The sequence below is a fragment of the Patella vulgata genome, chromosome 6 (assembly GCF_932274485.2).
Source record: "Patella vulgata chromosome 6, xgPatVulg1.2, whole genome shotgun sequence".
Classification (NCBI taxonomy): Eukaryota; Metazoa; Mollusca; class Gastropoda; family Patellidae; genus Patella; species Patella vulgata.
Window position 1 is genome coordinate 198,272 of NC_065884.2, and position 13,473 is coordinate 211,744.

Sequence of the window (13,473 nt, forward strand, 5' to 3'; positions counted from 1 at the left end):
AACTTGTGTGAAATCTACACAATACTTGTGTTGAAACTTGTGTTGAAATTTCTGAAACTTGTGTTGAAATTTCTGAAACTTGTGTTAAAATTTCTGAAACTTGTGTTGAAATTTCTGAAACTTGTGTGGTTTCATACAAACTTGTGTATAACCATCATCAAAAACTTGTGTTGTATTTTTCCCCAATTTATATCCAGCATAGCAACCTTTCTATGCAGGACCCCTCTCTTTGCTCTGTTAGACCTGTAAAGTTTGATAAAAGAAGGAAACAAAAAAAAATTTTGTAAGATTATTATTTATTCATAAAATCATAGGAAAAAGTAAATTAATACATCAAAACTAAATAGATATTTGAAATGTTAACAGAAAAACAGAGACTTCAATTCTAATACAAATTATATTGTGTTATATATAATGACCCCTCCCCCCCCCCACTTTACCCATCACAAAATATAAAATAGCTATTTAAATTGTTTTTTGCCCCACACACTTTACCCATCACAAAATATAAAATAGCTATTTAAATTGTTCTTTACCCCATAACAAGAACTGAGAATATAAAGATATGTACACAGTATCCCTACCCCATACCCCAAAATATATAATTCAAATATATCTAAATTTAATAACATCCAAACTAAGCACTAATAAGATTAATTATGCACTAAATTGAAACAATTTCAAAAACTGAAAAATGCTACAAAATCACACTACAAGTGATTTGTGAGGCATCTAGAAATAACTAGCATACACAGAAAACTAACAAAAGAAAATTGCTCTATTTTGCAGGAGTAATAAAATGATGTAGAGCCTTTTCCTCATTAAAAAAAACCCAAACAAAATGAATATTTTATAAATAAAAGAAGCAAAGCATCAAGATTACAGGATACTCTTTCAAGGGTGTTCCAGCCTAAAAAATAAAAAGTAGGCAATAAGAATACAATGTTTAAATAAACAATTTATTTTGCCACATCGAGACTGAGTCTCTATTTGGTTTCAACTTTGCGTAACGCTTATTGTGTCTTGTCCACTTAAAGACCCAGGCAGATTATTATGCTCAAATCAAATGGGTTAAAAGTCAGAAAAATGAAATGAAATGGGGTTTAACGTCCTACTGTTCTGCTCCTATACTGGGCTAATAATGACGGGCATATGCCACACAGTGTGCTATGAGGGAATTTTTGCCCGGGCAGCGGCACTATCATCTATTCTTATATCGAATTCCAACTGCCAGGGGATCTTTTACGTGCATTCCAATATTCGTCTCATCGGAAGGACTAGACAGCTGTCATTGTCAGGCCAAGTCAGAAAAAAGTCTTGAGATTTGGGACTGAAGTCTCATAATAGGTCAACTATTCACCCGGTTCATACATGTATTGTCTGCAAATCCAGATTCCCTACTACATCATTGGCAGCACCTATTTACTTGGCAATGTCTAATTATTTTTGGACCCATTCTTATTTTATTTCCATTGACAACAAATTGGATATTTCCCTTTAAAATCTATTGAAATCTATTTGAAAAGTAAAATATTGCCCATCATTATTTTACTGCTATTTACTGTAATGGATGTGATTGGCAAAAATCAAGCATGCCAAGTACTTGAAATAGCTGAGTCCTAGGCATTGCCCCAAGAAGAATAACTAGATTACCAAGCAAGTGTATAGAACTAGTTGATGATTAAAAATACAAATATGTATGTTACTTACATTTTACCTGATTATCAAGCTCTGTGAGAAAAAGTTTCCATAATATGAATAGCCATTTTCAACTGTCTTGATCTTTCTGATGTAGTTAACGGAGAAAAAAAACATACTATGTATTAGTTGACTTAAATCGACTCGACGGTTAAAAGATGAAAGTTTTAATTTAATTACATTGTATTGTAATGTGTTGGTTTGCTTTGTCACAGATGAGACAAAATGAAAAAAATGAAATGGAATGGGGTTCGGCGTCCTACTGTTCAGCTCCGACTGGGCTAATGAGGTTGGGCATATGCCTTACAGTGTGCTATGAGAGAAATTTTGCCGGGTACCGTGACCCTAAGGCCTACTCTTGTATCAAATTCTAACTGCCAGGGGCTATTTTACATGCACGCCAATGTGTACACGGGACCACGTTTTTTTGTTCAATCTGAACGACTAGACAGCTGTCCTTGTAAGGCCCTCCGTTCTGCATTGTCTTTCTGCAAACCCGCGACCTTAAAATATGCGAACCAGTGTCTAACCCACTTGGTCACCGTAGGTCCCCACAGATGAGATAGTCATATCTACATGTATCTGGACATAAGTAAGATTCTGTCTGTGCACATACATGTACTTCACAGTTTTACTATACTAAACTGAATTTTAAATTCCAAATAATAAAATGAAATTAAGGTTTATGTCACATCAGCTCCAACCGGGCTATATTGTGCCAAACACATTATGGTGAGATTCTAAAATACCACAACAACAATCTTTTCTATTAGAATTGAACACTCACCCTCAAAAAACAACTATGAGAAATCATAGGTGCTCAAATCACCATTTCTTCAGCTCTCTTTTTTCCCATATTTGGGTTTTTTGACTTATTTTATTATATGATCTTTGATTTGCTATGGCATCTAATATGGAAACTGAAAAAAATAAATATGTGACATGTAATTAACTGTTTAAGATACCTTACCATATACAAACTGTGTGATATCTAAAACCATTTGAATCCCGAAGATCTTACCGACGCCGTGAAAATCTGTTTTAATAACCCTTGTTTGTCATGTGACTGGACTGTCACAGTAATTAGAAGAGAGCCATGTGGCTTAGTGTGTAAGGCACTGGCTTGCTATGTTACATAGTGTGAGTGAGAGACAGTGATAGGTAAAAGATTATAATTATCCTATGACCGCATGTGTAATAAACTCTCCACTGTTCTCTAATTGACCACACTATTGTTCATTTAATAAAGAACCAGATGCTGCCATATGTATAATGGTCAAGTTAGATAATCCGCTGATCACTAATGACGTTTACTAGCGTTAGCTGTCACACATCAATTGTTCAGAAGCCTGCCATATGCTTATAGTGAGATAATCTATCAATGACAAATGATTTAATTATGTAGTCTTTACATAAGTCCTTTTGTTCCATATTATTAATTACCCGTGTTATCAAAGTGAATTTAGTATAAATTGGCTTTGGTTTTTCATGTAAATGAGAACAGCTTTGGCGGCTGACCAGGTACGACTTTATAGTATATCTAGTATGCTAGAATAAAATGTTGCATCCAGATCATGTTTTATTTCTATTAACTCAAACTATGTTATAATCATAATTTGGTGACCGTGACCAGGATACAACTGTGGTTGTATGGAAAGATACAGAATAGAGTAGTGGCAGCCGAATTCTCTCCAGTTTGAACCAAGTACAGAACCAGTCAAAGTCAGAAAGGTACGTTAGCTTTGTTATTTGTTATTTTTCGTAAAAATGGCTGAACAAGGAGATGTTTCTGCGCTATTTCAAGGTTTAACTGGGGAGTTAAAAGGCTTGTCAACTACTTTAAAACACCATGGCGTTTCTCAGTTAGTCGAAACATATTCAGGGGAAAGACAAAATTTTGAAACTTGGATAAAAAGCATAGAGAAATATGCAATTTTAGCTGAAATTGCCATTGAAAAAGTGAAATTAATCGCTTATCAATCTAGTAAAGGTTCTGTTAGTGACTTTTTAAGTAGACATTTGGCCGACAATCCAAATTGTACTTGGGAACAATTAAAAAAAGAACTATCGAACAGATATGGTTCAGTTGCTGACCCTCAGTATGATTTAGTAGTTTTACAAAACGCCCGTCAAGGTAGATACGAGAATGTTCAGATATTTGCTGAGAGATTATTAGATTTAGCTAAAAAAGCATACAATGCACAAGAAATTGTGTTAGTACCAATACAACGACAATTAGTAGGTTGTTTTATAACTGGAATAGGCAATGTTCAATTAAAAATGAAATTAATGAGAGAAAATCCTGCTACGTTACAAGAGGCAACTGTTTTGGCAATGACGGAACAAAATTTACAAGAACGATTTGCATTAAGGATGAATCCAGATATTTCAGATCACTGTCACGAACCCATGGAAGTAGATCATTTAAGACCTATGCGAAAATGTTTAAATTGTAATAAACATGGTCATAAAACCCATGAATGTCGTTCTGCAGCAACTATTAATACAATCTCTAATAAAAGAAAGTATGACAATAGTGCAAGTAAAGTCAGGTCAAATTTTAATAGTCAACCAAATCAATTTAGGTTCAATTCTAATAATTACCCAAATCAATCTCATTACAATTCGAAATCATATATAATTTGTTGGAATTGTAATCAGCCAGGGCATTTAAGTCGTTTTTGTCAATATAAGCCTGCATATTATTCAAATCAATCAAGAGTTATGAATAAATCAACGAGACATCAGGGTAGGCCAATGCGAAAACAACATTTAAACTAAAAGGCTCTTTTCATGTTGAAGCTAATGAAAAGAGCTCATTAAACCTGCCTTTATTTAATTTAAATATTTCAAAAAATCCAAGTTCGTGTTTAATAACAGTAGGAAAGCAACGTTTCAGGTCCTTAATCGATAGCGGCGCAGAGGTAAGAATAATGAATTATCGTGTTTATCAAAATTTAAAATTTAAACCGGAAATAATTAAAGAACAGGTGAAACTACAATCTGTTAACGGAGATGCTCTTATTATTCATGGATGTGTAAATTTCACATTTAAAATAGGACACAGTAAAATTCGACATAAATTTTATGTGGTATCCAATGTTAATAGAAATTAGATCTAAATTATCTAATGCGGTTCATTTACCAAAAGATCCGTCATCTCAACTTTGGCAATATTATAAATTTTTAACTTGTACCACAGTCATCGACTCTGATCATATTTTTATAGTTGTGAATATTCCTCTTTTAGATTCTAACAAGCAACTTAAAATATTTTACGCTCACAATTTACCAGCGCCTATGACATCTAATCATTTAATTGATAAAACATCCGATTTATCTAGTATGGTCGCTAACTATCAACTAGAAAGTCAAATGTTTGCTGTTAATGCTGAAAGAACTCAGTATGCGCTATTATCTGAACCTGAAGTTCAAGAATGCAAAAATCGGGTTGTAAAATTTTGTCCTATTAAAAGTCCTCTTTATCCAATAAATTTAAGTAAATTATGTATTATAGCTTTGTTTATGCAAAATTCTAAATTAGTAAAACAAGTTTGTAATGTTAATATTAGACCTCGAATAATTCTACCATTGGCTGAATATTTAACGGATGGTTATTGGGCTATATCAACTACAGAAATTTTAAGGTTTTCTCTTCTTTGTTTTTATGGTAAACATTCGAATTCTGGACACAAATTAGTTGCACATCCTCCCATAGATATTATAAAATTGAATATGTCATGCTCTGCATCTAATGAATATCTCTCGTTACTACCATATTATACGAAGGAAAGTAACTATCTCATTAAAAATTCTATTCGAAATATACATATGCATTTCAATATTTCAAGCATTAAATTATGGAAACCATTAACAGTAGCCTTTCCAAATGTCACAATTCCACAGATTCCCTTTAAACTTAAAAACATTAAAAATATTCGTATTAAAGATTTAGTAAATCAACTGAGAAGTGTAAATAAGATAAGTGTTGACAAGCCATGGCCTCATTTAAGTTTTGTTGTAAGCGGTTTTGGAATACTTTTGGGAATAATTACTGGTATTTACTTACTAGTAAAATGTATTAAAAAAAGAAATGAGAAATCAGCCAAATTATACGAAAATAACAAAGAAGTCAGAGCAACGTATTCTGCTCTGACCGAGATGGTGTCGGCGAAGACCGAGGGCGAAATTACGCTACAAGGAGAAGATATTAGCTCCACACCACCAAAAGAAAAGTTAATTTATCCTACGTTAACTTTGTCGTAAGAGGAAGAAAATTGATACAAATGATATACGGAACAAACTGGCTGTTCCAGTTATAGGAAATATAAATAGTTCCTGTTGAATCAACGTTGAACGTGCCTGTATATAGAAGATCTGAATAGATGTGCCGATAATTTTGTGGATCCTGTTGTTGCTGTTGTGTGTGTTTTATTTTATTCCGTGGATAATTAGTGTACACTGTGAACTATTAATGTGTTAAAATTGGATCATCATTATAACAATTTTTCAGAGGAACTTTTCAAATAATTTTATATATATATATATATTACTTTTTTATATCCATTAAGGATAGGGTGATTATATTTTTTTTGTTTGTTTCACAAACTGTTGGCAATGGAGGTATTGTTACATAGTGTGAGTGAGAGACAGTGATAGGTAAAAGATTATAATTATCCTATGACCGCATGTGTAATAAACTCTCCACTGTTCTCTAATTGACCACACTATTGTTCATTTAATAAAGAACCAGATGCTGCCATATGTATAATGGTCAAGTTAGATAATCCGCTGATCACTAATGACGTTTACTAGCGTTAGCTGTCACACATCAATTGTTCAGAAGCCTGCCATATGCTTATAGTGAGATAATCTATCAATGACAAATGATTTAATTATGTAGTCTTTACATAAGTCCTTTTGTTCCATATTATTAATTACCCGTGTTATCAAAGTGAATTTAGTATAAATTGGCTTTGGTTTTTCATGTAAATGAGAACAGCTTTGGCGGCTGACCAGGTACGACTTTATAGTATATCTAGTATGCTAGAATAAAATGTTGCATCCAGATCATGTTTTATTTCTATTAACTCAAACTATGTTATAGCTACCCGGGAGTTTGTAGGTTTGCTCCCAGTGTTGACCGAGAAAGCTCATTTGGATTTTTCAGCATGGATTCCCTGTCTAGTCGTCATGGTGGCTAAGTGGGTAAGACGCTGGCTCGCTAGCCTGGAGGTAGGGTGTTCGATCCCTGCATTGGCCGAGAAAGTTCACCCAGATTTTCCGGCGTGGTTCCCCCTTGTCAGTGATGCAGGATGGAGGGCCTGACAAGGACAGTTGTCTAGTCATTCGGATGATACGAAAAAACGAGGTCCCGTGTACACGTTGGCGTCCACGTAAAAGATCCCTTGACAGTTGGAATTCGATACACCGCAGTGCCGCTGTCCGGGCAAAATTTCCCTCATAGCACACTGTGTGGTGTATGCCTGTCTTCATTAGCCCAGTTCGGAGCAAAATAGTAGGACGTTAAACCCCATTTCATTTCTAGTAGTTTCAATGGAACACAAAACCTGAGGTCCAATTGGCGTGCATTTAAGCCGATAGTATGGTGGTTGGAATTTGTTGGCTGTAGCACCCGTGTCACAGTTCGACTGCTAGTTTGTGATACCCACTCGATATAAATGAGTGGTGATTGGCTAATGAATTCTAAAATCAGACGATAAACTAGGTGAAGTTTAGCGCCAATTGATTCAGCCGAATCCTTTGGCTAGTTTATCCAGTACTGACGATTTAAGTTTGTACTTTCTTTATATGCAAATATCACATTTGAAAGAGGCTGTAGGCCTACTTTCTTTATATGCAAATATCTTATTTGAAATAAGCCATTATTATGTGATTCCCCACTTGAATGTGATAAGGAATAAGGTCGCCTGTCCAGCCTTGTGGGTTTTCTCCGGGTCCTCCGGTTTCCTCCCTTTGCTAAATACCCCTAGGGTGTATTCGAAACAGTGTTCCGGTGGGTTCTTGTCGGACTTGAGCAGTCTGGAATGCGTTCACGAACACGTTCCCGTTCTCAAATCCCACACTACCTCATAGCTGGTGTGAGGGAGAACAAACATGGTCGACGCATCGATAACTGCTGAGAAAACAGCATCATGGGTGCATTTATTAATTTAAAAGTTTAATACCGTTCGAAAATTGGATGTAGTATGTGGCCAGTATAACATCAAATAAGTTAGGTTGCCAGGCAACGAAACATATGCCCACAGCAGTTTAATCGTTTGCTCAGTCAACAGGGATTGTCGCATATTCATTCTTTTGTAGGTAATGTGGGCATTTACAAGAAAAGATTATAATTTTTGTCGTTTGTGGGTTTACAAAGGTTCTACAAACTGAAACAAGGGCCTTAATTGTTGAAATTTGACAGATTTTTTTGTTTTGTGTTTTACTAATTTAAATAATGCATACAAATCGGATGATATTTTTGTTGTTCGCGCGTTCACAAGGTTCGAAAAAGTGAAACAAGGGCCACAACTCTAGACATAATTCAGGGAAATCGCAGAAATTTAATAGACGTCTTCGTTTTACTAATTTAAAAGATGCAAATGAATTTCACAAAGTGAAACAAGGGCCATAACTCCAGAAGAAACTAACGGAAATTATTGAAATTAAATAGGATTCATCTCATTAAAATAAACAACATATCAATTTCAAAATAATCAGGTCTGTAGACGACGGACAAACCTACGGACGAGGGCGATGACAATATGCGACCACATTTCCATGTGGGCGTATCAAAAGGTGATGTAATCGTCATCCAAAGAATTGAAAAGGAGTAAAATGGAGTCATAATTTATCATAAGTATGCCTAATAGCGAAGTCAATACCAAACAAGTTATCGTAACAGATTGTATAAATTTAATTCATCTTGTTACCATGGATATTGTTCTCTCATGTTCGAGACTCATGAAAGTGTTTTCATGTTCTTCAGCCGTTCTCGAACCTGCGCGAACACTGTTTCTAATACACTCCTACGGTACGCGCAAGCAAATCATTCAAATAAAATTGAACAATATTAGCCTCAAAATTACCTAGCGCCAGTAAGTATAAAGGATCTATCCGACAAACACTAACAACAACTCTAGGTTTATGCAGAATTAATATAACACAACATACACAGATGGCAATAGAATGAGACAGTGTTCAGGAAAAGGGCGGAAACGGAAGAAGACTACCCGTCCTACTTGATTCTAGGACATAAAGCATGGGCCTACTTGATTCGACCTTGTCTGCGATATCACCTCGGTGGAAGCGGACGTAAAATACAACTAACCCATCATTGATTCGACCAATTTAATACAAGGAAATAAATGGCATAGTTTGTGTCAAGTGAATTTAGTGAATTTTAAACCCCATTTACTCGCCCTCTCTCTACAGAGATAAATACTTTTCCTGTTACATACAATAACAATTATTGGCCATTATTTAAAAAATATATTAAAAGGAAATGAAATTCTGTTACCTGTTTTTCTTTGTGTAGTACATATGCTAACATCAATGACTGGAAAAAAAATAACGAAACTGTAGAGAAACTTCTGAATCATTGAAAGTCTAATTATTAGGCCTACACATTGATGACATTGATATAAAAAAAAAGGCTGATTTGTTTGTTGTTGTTTTTTTCTTTTACAGAAATATTAAGATTACATTTCAAATAAACAACTAACACAAAAGTTAGTATCTAGCTATAGTCCATATCTGGATATACATTTCTCCTTTTTTTTGGCCCGAACGTCTATAAAAATCAAAGATGGCGGCCAAAAATTGCAACCGGGCATTACTATAAAATCAAGACAGATTCTTACCTGCTGGTCCTAGTCGGGGGTTTCTTGCAATTATAAGTATTTGAACAACGGTGTAGCGCCGATTAGCTAATAATAATTAAGCACGATTTCAGAAAAATTAAGACAGATTCATTAGATTGCTGAATTAGCGGAACACTTTTAGAACACATCAAAAAAAATTTCTTTGTGGCGCCATTATATAAATAGAATTCCGGTGCAGTCAGTGGCAGTGGTTCTAAATCTGACTGTTTTAAACGAAACGAATTATTATATACATAGAAGCAATATATACATGCTAAATTAAATACACGGTTTTATTTTTTGTAAAAATTTACAAACCTGCGGTCTGGTATTCTATGTGACCATTATTATTTTTTTAAAAAAAATATCACGGCTAAAGCACTCTGTTGATGCTAACGTCACTACATCTAACTGAATGTCGCTGATATAATATCAAAGAAAGAATTTGTCGCAATGACTAAAGTATAGATACTTCTTCTTAGTTAGTTGTATTTTACGCCCGCTTCCACCGAAGTGATATCGCAGACAAAAAGTATAGATAACTTGGAGAACCATTATATCAATAAGTCGATTATGAGATACACGTGGATGATCAATTAAATTTGATTGGTTACTTTTCAGTTAACCAATACTGTCCAATTTCGATTACATCAACCAATTACATTATTAAGAGTTTTACTCATTTTTTTGTTCATTGCACATTGAATCAATTTTCGAAAACACCAGGGTGCTGAAAATCACATGTACACTATATATTCATTTGGTCTATCAGTTTATTGGGTCAATAAAAAAAGACAGACATTTTAACTATACAGACAACTTAACACCAATTAACATTCAAGTCTGTCTGGCAATTGTCTGATTAATTGGTACTCACTCCCTTCCAGTGATTTTCGAGATGTGAATTAAGCCCTTTATTACTTTTCTTAAAACTTGACGACTCCCGAATTCAGACTTTGTATGGAGTTTTTTTCTTAAAAAGAAAACAAATCGTGGAAGGTACACATTACTTGTGTTAATGATATGAAAAAACACACAAGATTTTATAAATCGACACAAGTTTGTGTTAATGCAATGCAAAACAACACATAACTTGTGTAGATTAGTTTTAACACAAGTACTTGTGTTGAGATCCAACACAAGTGTTTTTTCAGTGTAGTTATTTTGGGAGTGTATGCATTTTAGAGCATTTGGTGCAGGTGTTTTGGAGCTTTCGAGCTTAGGGAGCTTTCGGGCATAGCTTGAAACGTTATATTGACGTAGTGAAGAAACATGGATTGGTTTAAAAATATGTTCAGAAATACAAATTCAACCAATAAATACACAGTCGACAACATGTAATCCATCGGAAGTCAATATGCAAATTCCATTTATTTCCCCTCGTGTTGTTTTGTTGGCCAGAACATTTAGATTCTGCAATCAAATTTCATTGCATCCAACCCAAAGGCCAGTCTAGGCATGGGCCTGAGGGTCCCAGACCATGAGCCCCGAGGTTTGGGGGGGGGGCGGTTCATGGGAAAAAGAGAAAGAAAAAAATGAAAGTTTCACGGTAATCGATCTAGCGGCGCGAGGTCGGAGACTGAGCTATCCCTCAACTTTCTCTGTGAAGTTCCACTCGGAGATCGGTCTAGGCTTAATATGTGGCGGCGCAATGTTCGGAGACTGGGTGAGTCTGCAATTCCTCAACTTTCTCTGTTATAATCTTCACATGTAAAAACAGTTCCCTGCCATTATATGTCATTTCCGCGCATTGTATGCCATTCGGAACTAAATGGATTTCATATGTGATCAGCTATTATGTAATTATTCTTGTACTACAGGTCGTTTAATTGTGTGTTACACATGTGTGCCATTCAAAAGGATATGAACTAATCTTTTCGTCGCGTTAAGGGCCCCGCGATTCTAGTCAGGTACAGGGCGCGCTCCGGTTAAGCTGGGCTGTGATCCTACCCTAACCTTTAGAGCATTTTAAAACAAAAACATAAATTCCATATTTCTAGATGTAGCGTAAGAATAAATAACTCACCATAAAACTTGAACATTATTATAAGAACATGTTCAAATACTCTTATAGAAACACATTGAATGGCATCAAGGGTACATTTTACCAGATTTCCTTTGCCAATTAAAACATATAGCCTAGAAATAGAACATTATAACTAATCAGTCTAGAAATAGAACATTATAACTAATCAGTCTAGAAATAGAACATTATAACTAATCAGTCTAGAAATAGAACATTATAACTAATCAGTCTAGAAATAGAACATTATAACTAATCAGTCTAGAAATAGAACATTATAACTATCAGTCTAGAAATAGAACATTATAACTAATCAGTCTAGAAATAGAACATTATAACTAATCAGTCTAGAAATAGAACATTATAACTAATCAGTCTAAAAATAGAACATTATAACTATCAGTCTAGAAATAGAACATTATAAATATTCAATCCAGACATAGGGTGTCGAAGTAATCTAGACTTGGTGTAAATAGTCGAGAGGAGGAGCTTCGGTAACGTCCACTGGACACAAAATAAAACATTTTGGGACTAACATATAGTTCAATTTTATTTCAATTATTCGCATCTGCGTAGGGGTCTTTAGCAATAAGACAAGCGGCTAGTCGAAACCTTGTCACTTGTCTCATTGATCCAACGCGCACGTGTTATACCATTTGTCCCATTCTTTTAAAACAATTCATAATATAAAAAAGTATATATTTACCATTTGATGTTATCGATGCCCGTATGAAGTTCCATATAATTGACATATCCCTTAAATATCTTGACTATTTCAATTGTTGGTGTTCTGGTATCGACTTTTACTTTCTTTATGCGTTTCAGGTTATTATAATACATGTAGTCATGGACAATTACAACGAAAGTATCTGAAATAAATTTAATGTAATGAATTCGCGTTTAACGCCCTATTCTCTGCACGGACAGGGCTAATGAAGAACATTGGTGCTCGGGCACCATTTTGCTCATAGGGTTAGGGTTAGGGTTAAAACTGCAAGGCGCATACCCAGAGAGTGGAGAAAGCAGGAACTAATATGGCGGTATAATAAGGAGCGGAATTTTCGTCATAATTGTAACCTCTAACCTAGTAATACGTATGATTACTTCTATGCATGCAATGTCTTACTTACGCATGTTAAACTGGCTAGTTACACATGTAAAAATGCTAATTTTTATGACTTATTTCCTAAATATTATAACATTCATTTAGCTAGAAAAGTATGCACACTTATTGTGATAGATGAAGACAAGGTATTAGAAGTTGGGATAAATAAAGCTTTGACAATTAATATCAAAATATTGATAAATATTGGGTATAGGTTCTCTTTTATTTATATCACCTATGTAACGATAGACAATCTTAACTTTTACAATTGTAACTTTAAAACAGTTGTCCATTTCTATACAATGCGATTATTTTGAAAAGCTCCCCATCCGATGAGCAAAAAATACTTACACAATGTTAAATTGTTATTAAACCAGTGTTGAAATAAGTTTATGTCGGCATACTTTTATCATTATATCGTTTACGGATGTATCAATTTCAAATCTATATATTATTTACATATTTTACATATACATGTACTTGATTTATGAATATGCATATTTACCATAGTCAAATTCATCTGTGAATAATGTTCTACCGTCTGTTAAACTTGTATCATTAGTTTTGAAACTTTTCATAGAATTGTTGACCAACAGGTATAACGTGTTGCGTCTTGAATCGACAAATATATCTTTAGCGTGTTTTGTTCCAGTTAACAGTTTTATTTTGGTTTCAGACTTCAAGTTAAATTTAAATAAACTGTCGCCATCCACAAAATATATCTCGGTCCACCCTGTAAAATAATTAACACATTCTAAAACATTTCTGGTTGATTATAGATG

At 34.4% G+C, this 13,473-nt stretch overlaps 1 long non-coding RNA gene across 2 annotated transcripts; it reads right to left on the minus strand.

The window, feature by feature from the left end:
* Window positions 1-1,650: 1,650 nt before the first annotated feature.
* On the minus strand, window positions 1,651-9,900 carry LOC126824571 (uncharacterized). Of its 2 annotated transcripts, XR_007681565.2 has the most exons (4): window positions 9,564-9,900; window positions 9,221-9,259; window positions 2,486-2,618; window positions 1,651-1,786 (listed from the first exon to the last, which is right to left on the minus strand). It is a non-coding gene; the product is annotated as an uncharacterized LOC126824571 (long non-coding RNA). The 2 variants fall into 2 exon arrangements; XR_007681564.2 differs by lacking the exon at window positions 9,564-9,900 and having other exon boundaries at window positions 9,221-9,352.
* Between the last annotated feature and the right edge of the window lie 3,573 nt (window positions 9,901-13,473).